Below are 15,017 nucleotides of genomic sequence, written 5' to 3' on the forward strand. Positions count from 1 at the left end.
ACTACTGCAGACAGACATATTTTCTAATAAATAAATCTTAATCTCTGCTTCAGTCCGAGTTTTCAGAAACAAAGTCTCTGCTTAAATTTTACAAATGAGCAAATAAAATAATCAATTTATTTTTTTGTTTTTGCTAATGCCAGGTCAGCACTTGGTCAAGCAGAACGGAGGCTACAGGCTAATGGGAGGCTACAGGCTAATGGGAGCCTACAGACCATACAGTACTGGCCTGATATAGCATTATGCAGTGAACTCCTGAACTCCAAGCTTCGAGCCCGGCTCCTCAGCAAGACTTCGCCGAGTCCTTACTAATGGAGCCCTTTAAATAAACAGAGATTAGTCTTGTTTCTGCCCATGTGGTTAGTGAATAAGGATTAACCCAGTAAATACATCCCAGTGTCTACATTTCGCATTCTATCATGTACCCTGGGATCCAATGTCACTTTACAGGCAGCGTCTTGTATATCTTGTATATACTCCAAGTCCCCCACTCCCGCCCCCCAATCCCAGAAAAAGTGTCTGTATCCAATTCTTCCAATAGACAGTAGTGTCTTTAGGACTGGTGTAAATTTCATGTAGAAAAGCTATTTAATTCTAGGTTCTTATTAATCTTGTGCTTAAAAAGGATCATTTAGAAACGTGTAACCTATCCAGGAATTCTGTGCTTGACAAACAACAAAATAATATGTCTCTAACAGATCGTAATGCAAGGCCAAGGGATTAAATTCATGAAATGCAAGAGCGCACTGTTCACATAGGAAACTTAATGGGGCTATCTTTGGACTTTGGAAAAATGTTGATTGCCTACTTTTCCATTTCTAAAATAAATGAATAGTAAAATGTGTATAAAGACATATAATAGACAACAACCAACCAAACTAGTTAAAAATCTGTACGTCCCTATAAGCTTCACCCTGCATGTCCCTATACCTCATCTGGGAGAATGAAAGAAGGAAAGGTATCCCTCACACCATCTAATTGGTGAAGGTCTAATTGCTGGCACCCTCACTGATCAAGTCAATTGTCCCCCAAGTGAACAAGCAGCATGATCAACCACCACTGTATTCAATTTCTATGGGGTTTCCCAACACTGCCAAGCTCTGAACTTGGCAATGTTCGGAAGTCCCATATACATTGAATGGACAAGTGGCTGGGCATGTGCACTGCTGCTCCATTTACTTGGAACAACTAAAAGTAAGAAAATAAGAAAAGAAAATAATTAGAACATTCGGGGAAAAAACAGGTTAGAAGAAGCCCCCAGAGGGGCATAAAATGGCTGTAACTGCACATGTCTCCGTTTGTCTGGCGTCCCTGCTTTGTTGTGATTGTATGCAACGAGAACACTGTAATACTTTCTACCAAATGGATAAGACCAATCTCTAATGGCCAGTATCTATTTGAGGCCACAGAGCAGCCACATGGGCTTCCTCTCTGGTACTTATGCCTTTAGAATCCGAATTTCCAAAGCTGGCGCAAGATTACTTTGTCTAAAATTTCCAAATTTTTGTGCACAACTGTAATAAAATTAAATAAATTAATAAATGAATAAAATTCTCTACGATAGTGGATAAAGTAATATTGTATGGTTTATCCAAAGAGTGTGTCAATTGATAAACCAGCTACAGTAAATACCATTAAGTGTTCAAAATTTTTTAACAAAATTGGAAACTATGAAATTACAATATAGACATTATATACATAAAAAAATAGGTAATGGATTAATAATAATTAAAATGGGAAATGGGTAGAGTAATATTTTTTGGATACATTATCATACCGTTAGACCAAATTAAACTTCAGTATTTGTAATTTCCAGAAAACAATTCTAGCCGGTTAGAGATTTTTAATTACTAGGTGCGTACAAGAACCTCTTTATGGCCCTGACCTTTTATTTACGGTAAAACTAACCCATGTTTGCCAAGGCTAATATTTGCCAGTTCTAGGGAAAAGGCAGTGTGACATTACAGGAGACATACGCTGTCTAGATTAACTCGCTATCTATTTGTTTAATCTGCAACCTTTTTCGTAATTAGGGGTTTAATGTCCCTTTTAATTTACTGAATAAATGATATCTTTATGGCATTTTGTAGAAAGTCAGCCTATTTGGTAAGTTTATTAATTACATCACAAAAACGTAAGTGATAAAAAAAATATATGTATAAATGAATAAAATTGTGTGTGTATAATATATATATATATATATATATATATATATATATATATATATCTATCTATGTATATATATTTACACACACTTCACAGGAGAGCACAGCACAACCACTATAGTTATCCGGGTGCAGGCTGTTGGAGCCCGGGTTAGAGGCCCTCCAGTATACAAAGAACTAAAAAATCAGCAGCACTCCATTCCGTCAGATGAATCAGTGCGTGGCTTTTTCATCTTGTGTACATTTCGGCTGCTGTCTCACACAGCTTGATAATGGCTGTGTGAGACAGCCAAAATGTAGCTGCTTGTAACACAAGATGAAAAAAGCCACGCACTGGTTCATCTGAAGGAAAGGAGTGCTGCTGATTTTTTGGTTCTGCATTATATATATATATATTTACAGACACACACATATATATATGTTTTTTTATTCTCTCTGTCTACTCATAATGCTAAAACAACATAACATTCATAGTTTAAGTAATCTCTACACTATATTTAATAATTTATTTTTTTAAATACTAGCAAAGAACCCAACGTTGCCCGATCTTCCTACCTAAACCTTGTGGGAGAGGAGAAAGCAATAATGATGCGCTTGTTCTCATATCCCATCCTCTTATCACAACCTCATACCTTGTCCTCATATCCCTACCATATAACCCATCCTCATATCATGTCCTCATATCCCGTCCATATAACCCATCCTCATATCATGTCCTCATATCCTTACCATATAACCCATCCTCATATCATGTCCTCATATCCCGTCCATATAACCCATCCTCATATCATGTCCTCATATCCCGTCCATATAACCCATCCTCATATCATGTCCTCATATCCCGTCCATATAACCCATCCTCATATCATGTCCTCATATCCCGTCCATATAACCCATCCTCATATCATGTCCTCATATCCCGTCCATATAACCCATCCTCATATCATGTCCTCATATCTCGTCCATATAACCCATCCTCATATCATGTCCTCATATCCCGTCCATATAACCCATCCTCATATCATGTCCTCATATCCCGTCCATATAACCCATCCTCATATCATGTCCTCATATCCCGTCCATATAACCCATCTTCATATCATGTCCTCATATCCCGTCCATATAACCCATCCTCATATCATGTCCTCATATCCCGTCCATATAACCCATCCTCATATCATGTCCTCATATCCCGTCCATATAACCCATCCTCATATCATGTCCTCATATCCCGTCCATATAACCCATCCTCATATCATGTCCTCATACCCCGTCCATATAACCCATCTTCATATCATGTCCTCATATCCCGTCCATATAACCCATCCTCATATCATGTCCTCATATCCCGTCCATATAACCCATCCTCATATCATGTCCTCATATCCCGTCCATATAACCCATCTTCATATCATGTCCTCATATCCCGTCCATATAACCCATCTTCATATCATGTCCTCATATCCCGTCCATATAACCCATCCTCATATCATGTCCTCATATCCCGTCCATATAACCCATCCTCATATCATGTCCTCATATCCCGTCCATATAACCCATCCCCTGAACTAACTATTGTTTGCACCTGACAGTCAGCAGGATGTGTTAAAAGTACCAGTCCCATAGGCTTGCATTGGCTTTAGAGAAAAACCCTCACCCTTAAATAAGGGGATGGGTGAGGGTTGATTTAACTCTACTATATTTTTAGTTAACATATAAGTAACGTGTACAAAGTTTCATTGAAATATCTCCACCCGCTTGGAAGTTATGCTGGGACATACATATATACATACGTATTTACACATACAGTACACAGATACATTATTTATATATATACACATTCAAACACACATACATACATACATACATGTTGAGTTATATAAAGTATGTATATATATATATATATATATATATATATATATATATATACGGGGTAACTAGCAAAAGAAAACGCTATCCGCACTCACCACAAGAAATGCTACCAAAAGCTCCTACATTCCTACATGGAGATGCCGTGCAATCCGGGAGGTCACTGCTGCATAGCGTTCAGAAGGCGATCACCGGTAATTTCGCGCACTTAGCGCTTCGTCCGGATATATATTTTTTTATATATATATATCAACTGGCTCCGGAAAGTTAAACAGATTTGTAGATTACTTCTATTAAAAAATCTTAATCCTTCCAATAGTTATTAGCTTCTGAAGTTGAGTTGTTGTTTTCTGTCTAACTGTTCTCTGATGACTCATGTCCCGGGAGCTGTGCAGTTCCTATGGGGATATTCTCCCATCATGCACAGCTCCCGGGACGTGACATCATCATTGAGCAGTTAGACAGAAAACTTCAGAAGCTAATAACTATTGGAAGGATTAAGATTTTTTAATAGAAGTAATTTACAAATCTGTTTAACTTTCTGGAGTCAGTTGATATATATAAAAAAAGGTTTTGCCTGGAATACCCCTTTAACTTTCTGGAGCCAGTTGATATATATAAAAAAGTTTTTTCCTGGATAACCCCTTTAATATTGTAACTTGAGGGACCACTGTATATATAGTAAACATAGGGTTCATATACAATGTGTTCTGAGCATTAATAATGGTATTTGCAGGTATAGATTAAAAAAAAAATTTATAGAAATAAAAATCTTCACTTAAATTTAATACTACCTCTATGTAGTTTGGCCTTCACTTCAATAAGGATAATAAATAATTCCTACTATATTTCAGACTCAACAACAACATCCATAGTTTCAAACATGGCCTAAAAACACATCTCTTCAGACAGACCTACAACAGTCTCTAATTGGCCCCAACATATCCCCAACATATCCCCAACATATCCCCAACATACCCCCAACATATCCCCAACATATCCCCAACATATCCCCAACATATCCCCAACATATCCCCAACATATCCTCAACATATCCTCAACATATCCCTAACATATCCCCAACATATCCTCAACATATCCCCAACATATCCTCAATATATCCCCAACATATCCCCAACATATCCCCAACATATCCCCAACATATCCCCAACATATCCCCAACATATCCCCAACATATCCTCAACATATCCTCAACATATCCTCAACATATCCCCAACATATCCCCAACATATCCCCAACATATCCCCAACATATCCCCAACATATCCCCAACATATCCCCAACATATCCTCAATATATCCCCAACATATCCTCAATATATCCCCAACATATCCTCAACATATCCCCAACATATCCCCAACATATCCTCAACATATCCCCAACATATCCCCAACATATCCCCAACATACCCCCAACATATCCCCAACATATCCCCAACATATCCTCAACATACCCCCAACATATCCCCAACATATCCCCAACATATCCTCAACATATCCCCAACATATCCCCAACATATCCCCAACATATCCCCAACATATCCTCAACATATCCCCAACATATTCCCAACATATCCCCAACATATCCCCAACATATCCCCAACATATCCCCAATATATCCCCACACCTCTTGTTTGAATAGTTATTGTGTAATTTTATGTCTGATACTTGTCTTTGTTTGTACCCCATAATTGTAAGCGCTGCGGAATCTGTAGGCGCTATATACATTAAATGAATAAAGTCAGGATTTAATTTATATAATGTATATTTTGTACCAATAAAGCACTAAAAAAAAAAAAAATCACTTGGAATTTGGATAGAAATTCCAGATGCAGAAAATCAAATAAGCATTCAGCCCATCACTCGGAGGTGATTTAAAAGATGTCAAAGACAGGCAAAGGCAAGACGGTAATACACCCTATATACTATACATTTTAATAATGCATAATCCCAGCACAAGCTCTTTAAGGTTTACGTTCTCAATAAACCTATCTGAAAGCTGAAAATATGCGATAGAGGTGCAATATACTTTTTTAACAAACCTATCAGATTTTTTCATGTAATGCTTTTCAAAGGCTTAAACTAAACCGAGTGTAGAGAAAATTACCTTTTTACAGTCTGACTCCTCTAAGTGAAAAAAAAATATTCCGATTTTTTATTAAAATTTTTTATTTTTTTTTTAAAGCGAACTACATGGTGAATTTATATCATCTCCACTCTATCTTGGCGAATGATGAAAGAGAAAAATCGAGGCCCGAGTGCAGTTAACATTCCGCCGCATTCTTCCTGCTCGTATTTATTTCCTTACTTGCTGGAGCAAAACCAAGATAAAAAAGGAACAAGTCAAATAAAAAAAAATAAAAAAAACAGTAGTTAAAAATAATAGAAATTAAAAAGAAAAGAAAAGTAGCAAGTAGGATTCAGCATCATGTTTGAAGGCGTTTGTGTATTTAAAGAGGCGACTAAAAATAAAATGGGCCTAAAAAATAAAAAGACCTTGGGCTGGTGGGCCGAAAGAATGTAGGAGGATTCCGGCTCGTGGAATGTTCTGCTTTTGCCAGACATCTGTTTAATCGGTAGATTTGTAGATCATTTGTTAGCTGTATAGAAATAATAAGCTATGCAGAGGTCTACAGAGACTAGGATCTATGCAGAATACCGTGAAATATAAACCACTGGGACACTGAGCAGCACAGAAATCCCCAAAATTTACATTAAAGGGGTATTCCAGGCCAAAACTTTTTTTTATATATTAACTGGCTCCGCAAAGTTAAACAGATTTGTAAATGACTTCTATTAAAAAATCTTAATCCTTCCAATAGTTACTAGCTTCTGAAGTTGAGTTGCTGTTTTCTGTCTAACTGCTTTCTGATGACTCACGTCCCAGGAGCTGGAGCTGTGCAGCTCCTATGGGACGTGACATCATCATTGAGCAGTTAGACAGAAAACTTCAGAAGCTAATAACTATTGGAAGGATTAAGATTTTTTAATAGAAGTAATTTACAAATCTGTTTAACTTTACGGAGCCAGTTGATATATATAAAAAAAAGTTTTTGCCTGGAATACCCCTTTAATTTCACTAGGGTGACCCAATGATACCCTTTTTCCCATACATAAATGAACTTGTCTTTATTGATTTACTAAACACACATTAACAAAAGGATTAAAATTCCAGTGTGACCCTATAATTGCATAATTTCATGTGGCGTGCCGAGCTGGCTATTCTCATTGATTGTTTATTTATCGCCCTTGTGTATCTGCAGTATACACTCGGGGTATCTGGAGTGATCACTGTGAATAAAATCATTCACTTGCCCCCCCCCCTCCCCCTCGACATGTTTCGCTGCTGACACGCAGCTTTGTCAAGAGGGCAGCGGGCACTGAGTGCCCGCTGCCCTCTTGACAAAGCTGCGTGTCAGCAGCGAAACATGTCAGTGGGGCCGAGTGAATGATTTTATTCACAGTGATCACTCCAGATATGGGAAAAAGGGTATCATTGGGTCCCCCTAGTGACCTATAGGTTGAAATTAGTTAATTTACCCACCATATATTGGTCTAGAGTTGATCTTAAAAATGTACATTACCCACCACTGATGTCAATGGTGTGTAGCCAAAGCCTTTTTGTTTTTATAGCACAACCCATTTTATTACAAACTGTGTGACGGTCCAAGCTTATAAACCCCACAAATGTCAATTCTTGACAATGTCTCCGGTAGCCAGTCAGTGGGAAATCACAGTTAAAATTGGTACTAAGCATGGGCAGGGCCGCCATCAGGGCAGTACTGGTTGTGCTGCCATCTGGGGCTTATCCCTACCAGTGCCACCAGGACAGTAACCACCAGTGTCACCACTCACTTCCCCCATGTATTTCTTGTTTGATCAAAAGAATGGGTGGCTTGCATGGCAGCAGGGCACATTTTTCTTTTACCTAACTAAATTCATGGTGGCTTGACCCACCCCCCATTAGCTGTCTACATGGCTGTAAATTCAAAGTGACGTGTGTGTGCAGGAATGGAATGGCCATGTACTCTGCTGGAAATGTTCCCATTGTTCTGGCTGTTCCTCTTCTAGATTGGGGGCTGCTTCCATACACAGCTTTGCAGACATCTATGTGATGTATAATACTGGGTCTAATTCTCAGCCCTACTGCACCTCTTCATGCCCCCAATTGTAGAAGTTCCATTGGATGCTGTATATACATGGAGATACAAGGAACACTACCCTTTGGACATGTGGAGTCCTACAGAGGCTGTATGACAGTCCATCATTCCATGAAGGTCTTGTGGCTCCTGTGTACTGCCATGTTGGATCCAAACCTATGTGAATGATATATTACTGTGTAAATTGATTTTTTAAAGGGGTATTCCAGTTAAAAAAAACTGTATTTAAATAAAAATCACCCCAAGACATATAACTTTCTAATAAACTGTTATTGCAAATTGTACTTGTTTCAGCATGTTTCTGTTGAAATACCCCTGACAGGAAGTTGTGTAGTCCTCTCATTGTCAGTGTGTTGTCTCAACAGCTCCCAGACTCCTCCCTTTCTCCAGAAACACCACATCATCCTTTGCTGTCTTAAGGTACAAATTTGCAACACTTTCATGTATATGAGCCTGCAGGGGCCCAGAATTCCCGGTATAAATATATCAAAAATCAACTCGAAATACCGAATTCTCGATGCTGAGAGGGGGAAATACCTTATAAAACATAACTTTTAATATAGTACTCTAAAATGCACCACACCTTGTGATAAAGAAAAAGTGTCCAAATTACAAAGCAACACAAAAAGCAGTTACCACATATCATGTGGATTTATGATCAAAGAAAAGCATAACTATTGCCAAATGTCACCCAACGCGTTTCTGCCACTACGTGGCTTCCTCAGGGGAAATGTATACAATATGCAATAGATAGTAATACTGCTATATAACAAAATAGAGTATAAAACGAATGGTGTAGTTTGATTCATAGGGAAACACCCGATACACAGTGTATATCCCTTAATTACTTTAGCTCAACCAATAGGGAAACACCCGATACATAGTGTATATCCCTATTGCCATGGTGTGGCTATCATAACAGGAGGTAATATCATCCTTCAGGGCAACCTAGAGAAAAGACACATATTCACAATTTCCAAGTGTTTGCCCAGATACACTCTTGTAGCCACACGTCCGGTTAGTGGTTCTCGGATGAGCGCGCTATACCCGCATTGGCGGGGAGCCGTCTGTCTCTGTCTTAGGGTACGTTCCCACCTGGCATATTTTGCTGCTGCGTATTTTATTTCCCATTGAAGTCAATGGGTAGGCAAATACTCAGCAGCAAATGCGCAGCAAAATACGCAGCAAAATACGCCAGGTGGGAATGTACCCTTAGAAGGTATGGCTGGATCTAGTCTCTGAGCTCTAACTCCACCCCTAAGTGATGTCACCACTTCTGACCAGCACTATAGCCTACATTACTATCTCCCTGTCATATACTTATATACAAATATATATCTTTATTAGCAAAGTTAGGATAAGGCATGGTTACAGCATGCAGATGAGCAGACAGGGAATGACTACAGCAGGTGCTACTGGTTTACTAACTGCATCACCTTTTCCCTGTCACATGCATACATATATATATATATATATATATATCTTTACTGGGACATTTAGGGAAGAATGAGGTGTGGCCACAGTGTGATGCTTTTTGCTGAGCAATGCTACAGGCAGAGGAGCAAACAGGGAATGTATACAGCAGCTGACTGCAGAACAATAATCTGCTGTGTATTGAAATGTTCGGTTCAGGGTGGAAACTGGGAGGAGGACTATGGGAGGAGAGTAGGCAGGGCAGGAGGGCAGTGATAAAGGGCTGAGTGATAGTAGTGCATTCTGGGAATTGTTGTACTGAGCAACTGCTCAACCAGGAAGTTGTGAAAGACCACTGTTGGAGAAAGGCTCATATTGGTGTTTTTGCAACCAGAGTGCCTCCAGCTGTTGCAAAACTACAACTCCCAGCATGCCCGGGCAGCCGACGGCTGTCCGGGCATGCTGGGAGTTGTAGTTTTGCAACAGCTGGAGGCATCCTGGTTGGGAAACACTGCCTTATACGATTTTAGCAGTGTAGAAGACCGGTAAGCAATGTTATATACCTCAGCCTAAAATTGGAGTATCCCTTTAAGACAGAATAATTAAAATCCCTGCTATGGTCACCTTGGAGATTTGAGTATCATGAGCTATGGCTGACACTTCCCAAAGTAAAAATGTTTTTGTGGCCAACACTGAGCTTTATTCTCCTAAGATTTCGGATTAAGTGTCCATAGGTTTTTTGTACCCAGGTCACCCATTCTCACAAACATAAAAATTTTGTTGAAAACCATATCAATTACCTGCGAAATGAGCCTGTGCAGAAGAACCGCGCGCACATCTTACCTGTGAGAATCAAAAAGCAAACACAAAAAGTTGTGCTCGGAATTTAGCACAAAAACCCATCTTTGTTGTTGCTGTTTACATCTGGTGGAGCAGATGAATAGCAGGAGATAAAAGACTCCTGGAACAGAAAGATCCGCTAAGTTAGAAATACCTTTTTTTTTTTTTTTTTTTCTTAAACAACAAACACTTTCTGCCCGAGATTTCGCCAAGCACATTTTGTAAACAGCATTTTTATTTTTCCCTACTAGTTTCACAGTTTCCTCTAAACCAAATAGTGACAAGGGAACTAAAAAGCAGATTTCCCTGTAAAGGGTCTTATATTTTTGCATTACACAGCGGAGAATACATTGACTATGCTAATAAGACAGTAATGGAATCGCTGCACGCGGGATTAATGCAGTCGAAGACGGGATTCGATCTTTGGCATTCCCCCTGTCACTGCTCTGCCATGAATAAAGAGTCAGTGATATTGATACTGTATGTAAGTTTTATTTATTTATTTCCCACAACCTATATAGCACCACCATTTTTTTAAGAGCCGAGGCAAGTGCTCTCTATCACCCAAAGTGCAAGAAAAAGTGCAAACGTGTCACACAAAAAAAACGTGCACAAAGGATGCGGTCTATCACTCAGCCTTTCTCTGACAGGAGAGAGGCCCCCCAACAAACCTACCATTCACCTCCGGGCCAAAAGGCACCTGCAAGGATCCAGGTTCGATGCCCCTTTTCGCCAAAGCTACTCAGGGGCCAAAAATGCTCCTGGCTTCAACCTAGGCGTTAGCCAAGGTATCAGCCGAGGAGCCGTATACTGGTGGCATCTTGACCAAAGCCAAGATGCCCAGGGGTTGCAGGGAGGTGCGGAACCTAATGGCCACACACACCTCCCCTAGACCGGCAGGAGGGACACCCAGAAGGGCTACCGCATCCTGACAATCCTGTGTACAAATAAAGACACAAACATGGTACAGTGACAAACAAAAAAAATTATAAATAAGTGGATGAGTGCAGATATACTGCCCGGTCATCCGGCCGGATCTATAAAAATTGCCCTGATCCTAGCTAGAAGGCGGGGATACCAAGGGTGAGTGCCAAAGGTGAAGAGTAATGGTGCAGAGCGTTCACTCAGTGAGTTATAACACCCAGTGAGTTTCGGCACCTCAGGGTAACCACTCCCCGAGGCACAGAAGTACCTCGGCTCTACACCCCTCTACCTCATGGCAAGACCCGGAGGAAACAGGTCACATCAGAGCAGCCGTCGAGCTGATTCCTCAGAACCAGCCCCGGAACACCTGCACCCTCCATGCAGCACCCATTCCCACCAGCATGAAACTGATAAGAACAGATACTACACTTGATCTTAGCCAAAAGGCCGAGAAGCGATATTCCACAGCGTTGTACAGAGATGGACAAATGTTACAGAGTTTCCTCCAAAAAACAGCTAGTTCTAGGTTCTTGACCTTCATAGTTGATGTAGCTCACGGTGGGGTTCGGATTCCCACTGAAGAGATAGAGATGGTGTGCGGTGCTGGTTTTAGGGCAATGCACCATGGGAGAAAAATATGCAAATTAGCTCACTTCTAGAAGGAAGAAAACTCTCTCACATTCTCCAAACCAGGGTCTCCTCCAAAAAGAGGATGTACCTCAGTTTTATTGGGGGTTTGTGACCCTTGTCAGTACAAAGCAGGGCACTGGTTTGAATCTATTCCTTCTGGAGGACACACAACCATGTTTATCAAGTCATTTACAACCCCTACTCCACATGGGTACTGATCCAAGGATTGCTATTTAGGTCAATGCTGCAGCAGAAAACCTCCATGCTGACCATGGGTGATTAACAGGACCCGTCTATCAGGTCAGGGAGAGGGTATGGTTGTCCACACAAAACTTGAACCTTTGCACTCCCACCCAAAAACTGGCTCCCCGGTATTCTGGGCCCTACCATGCACTCTGGTGGGTTAACTTGGTTGCCTTAATCTCCCAACCTTAATGTGGATTTCTAAGGTCTTCCCGTTTCACTTTTAAAGCCGTTGGTTTTCCATTGCTACACCGCACTACCTCCTCACCCTTGGTCAGTTAGGATTCACAATCATGAGAAGTATAAGGTCCACAGTAACCTCAACTTCCATATGTCCAGGGGTGGCCTCCAGTATCTAATCCTCTGGAAAGGCCATGCATGGGAGCTATGGTCCTTGGTCCCAGTTTTGGATGTACATGCTCCTGCTCTTCTCCATGCCTCACATTCTAAATTCTCCCAAAAACGTGGTGCCTCCTGCAGGGAAGGGGGCGTAAAAAGGGGGATCCAGTCAGGGTCCTCACCCCTCCCATGTAAACAGTAGTACCTCAGGTGATGCTAACTAGCAGCTCCTCGTTTCCCTGGCTACTTACTACTCATTTCCTTGGCTACTAATTAGACAGCCCCTTCCCTGCCGGGCCCTGGCTATTTAACTGCAACAGTTCAGCCTGTCCCTGTCCAGGCAATGTCTCTGACCTCCAAGCGTGTTCCTGATTGTCACTCCATGCACAAACCTGGCTTGGCTGACATCCACTCTGGCTCCTGATCCTAGTTCTGACAGCTCACTTCTTATTGTTTATTATTTTTATATATTTTTATTCTCTTAACAAAAGGTGTGATTTGTGCTGCACGTCTCCATCTGGTTTTGTGATTCCTGACAAACATTCGGAAGTAAAAATCTATTATTCCCAGAATTGACTTTCATGTATCTGTATTCTCTTCTGGAGTCAATTTTTGGCACAAAAATATCTTCTACTACTTTGAAGTATTTCTTCTCTTCTTTTTTTGGAAGCTCTTGTTCCCAAACTGCCTTGCTATGGGATCGATTGGATAGGATTCTTACAGACTACACCTATTCAGAGGAAATTCACGTCTAAAATCTTGCGAGATTTTTTTTTTACTATATATTTTTGTCAGCGAATGAATATTATATGTGAAATCTGGAACACTTGTAATTAAAGTTAGCGACACGTGAAATTCCTCGTCTTTCTTCTACCTCTACATTGACATAAACATAAAACAAACACAGCTGGTATCTTTTGTATGTGCACGCGCGCGTCTGTTTGGTCGCTGAAGGATTTAGCTGGACAAACATCACAAAGAAGATGGCTGATTGCATTGAATTGCTAATCAAATATGCGGTGGTGCGAGGGCAGGCGAGGATCGATTATTGTGAGATTTGAATAATTTAATGGGGACGTCTGTATTTGGCTATATGCCTTTCTGCATTAAATCATTAGGGATTAGATTCAGAAAAAAGAGGGGAGGGGGTATAAAGGTAGATGGGATCTGGCACTCTTTGCTCGCCCCTATTAACTTAATTTACATTAAAATACGTTGTAGCGCACTGCGAGACGGCACCCGAAAGGGTTAAATCAATGAGATGAACATCCCAAAATCTCAGCGCTGCTGTTGACATATTGCTAATAATGCCAATCTGGCGTTGGGATTATTTTTGGCAACGAGTGAGCAAATATCTTGTAGCAACAAAAAAAATTGACTTGAATATCATATTATTAAGCTGCGATTAAACCTGTTTCATTTTCCAAAATTTTGGTACTTACCAAAACTGTACATTTAAAAATAACTAAATAAAATAAATAAATTAAATAAATAAATATTTAAATGGTTTAACCAGAATCAGATAAATAAGGCTGTGGAGGTTGTGTGTGGTATTTAATTCACTGGAGCTGAGCTGCAAAACTACAAACAACCTGCTGTAAGATGTGTCACTGTTTTGGAAAAAGATCATGTTTTTCTAACCTGACCCATTTTTAGGGGGAAAACACCCAAGAATGCTCACCTTGTCATGATAAATATGGATCACTCATCTGGAACCCAAACTTATATCTAATACAGAAGTCATTTTGCCCCCATTTGGATGGGGAATCAAAGTGGGAAACACATGGAAAGGTGGCTGCATATGTTCATAATGCTCTACATTGACATAAGTCACAAAAATAAGCATGCTCATTTTGTTGTGTGATTCCCATAGTGAACGGTTAGAGGCACAGACATACCCGACTACCTATCATCTCATTCTTTCCAGTAAGAGCATTAAGACTAAGGAACTCTCAGACATGCATAATTGTGATGGGTGATTCATTGAACAAGTTTAAAAGGAGCCTGGGTGCCTTCCTTGTAAAACATTATACAGTATGACAAGTTATAGTTTCTGGATTTCCAGAGATGGGACGTTGATCCAGGGATTCTGATTGCCATGTGTGGAGTTTGGAAGGATTCTTTCCTCTTAATATGGGACAACTTTCATCCAACTGATAAGAGTATTTTCCTTTCTCTGGATCAGTACAGTGGGTTGGACTTGATGGAGTAAGCCACTCTTGTGTAAGAGTCTGGGACCACAGGGAAATACTCTAGTACTAAGGTAGGCTAACACATAGGCAGTCTTTCCCATAGGTTTAAGGAGCAGAAGAACATGCTGAAATCACCCAAGTGCAAGAAAAAGTGCAATTCTGTTACACTTAAAAAATATACCCAAGAATGTGGTCCATCGCAAGCCCTTCTCCGGGCTCAATG

At 40.3% G+C, this 15,017-nt stretch overlaps 1 protein-coding gene and 1 non-coding gene across 6 annotated transcripts in view; both read right to left on the reverse strand.

Annotated features, from left to right (window-relative positions):
• The window catches only part of CDK14 (cyclin dependent kinase 14), a 551,260-nt gene that overhangs the window by 95,511 nt on the left and 440,732 nt on the right, over positions 1–15,017 (reverse strand). The gene's annotated exons all lie outside the window — the stretch shown is intronic.
• Positions 11,650–11,849, reverse strand: LOC130275237 (U2 spliceosomal RNA). Its single transcript, XR_008844713.1, has one exon. It is a non-coding gene; the product is annotated as a U2 spliceosomal RNA (small nuclear RNA).

The sequence above is a fragment of the Hyla sarda genome, chromosome 5, assembly GCF_029499605.1.
Source record: "Hyla sarda isolate aHylSar1 chromosome 5, aHylSar1.hap1, whole genome shotgun sequence".
Classification (NCBI taxonomy): Eukaryota; Metazoa; Chordata; class Amphibia; order Anura; family Hylidae; genus Hyla; species Hyla sarda.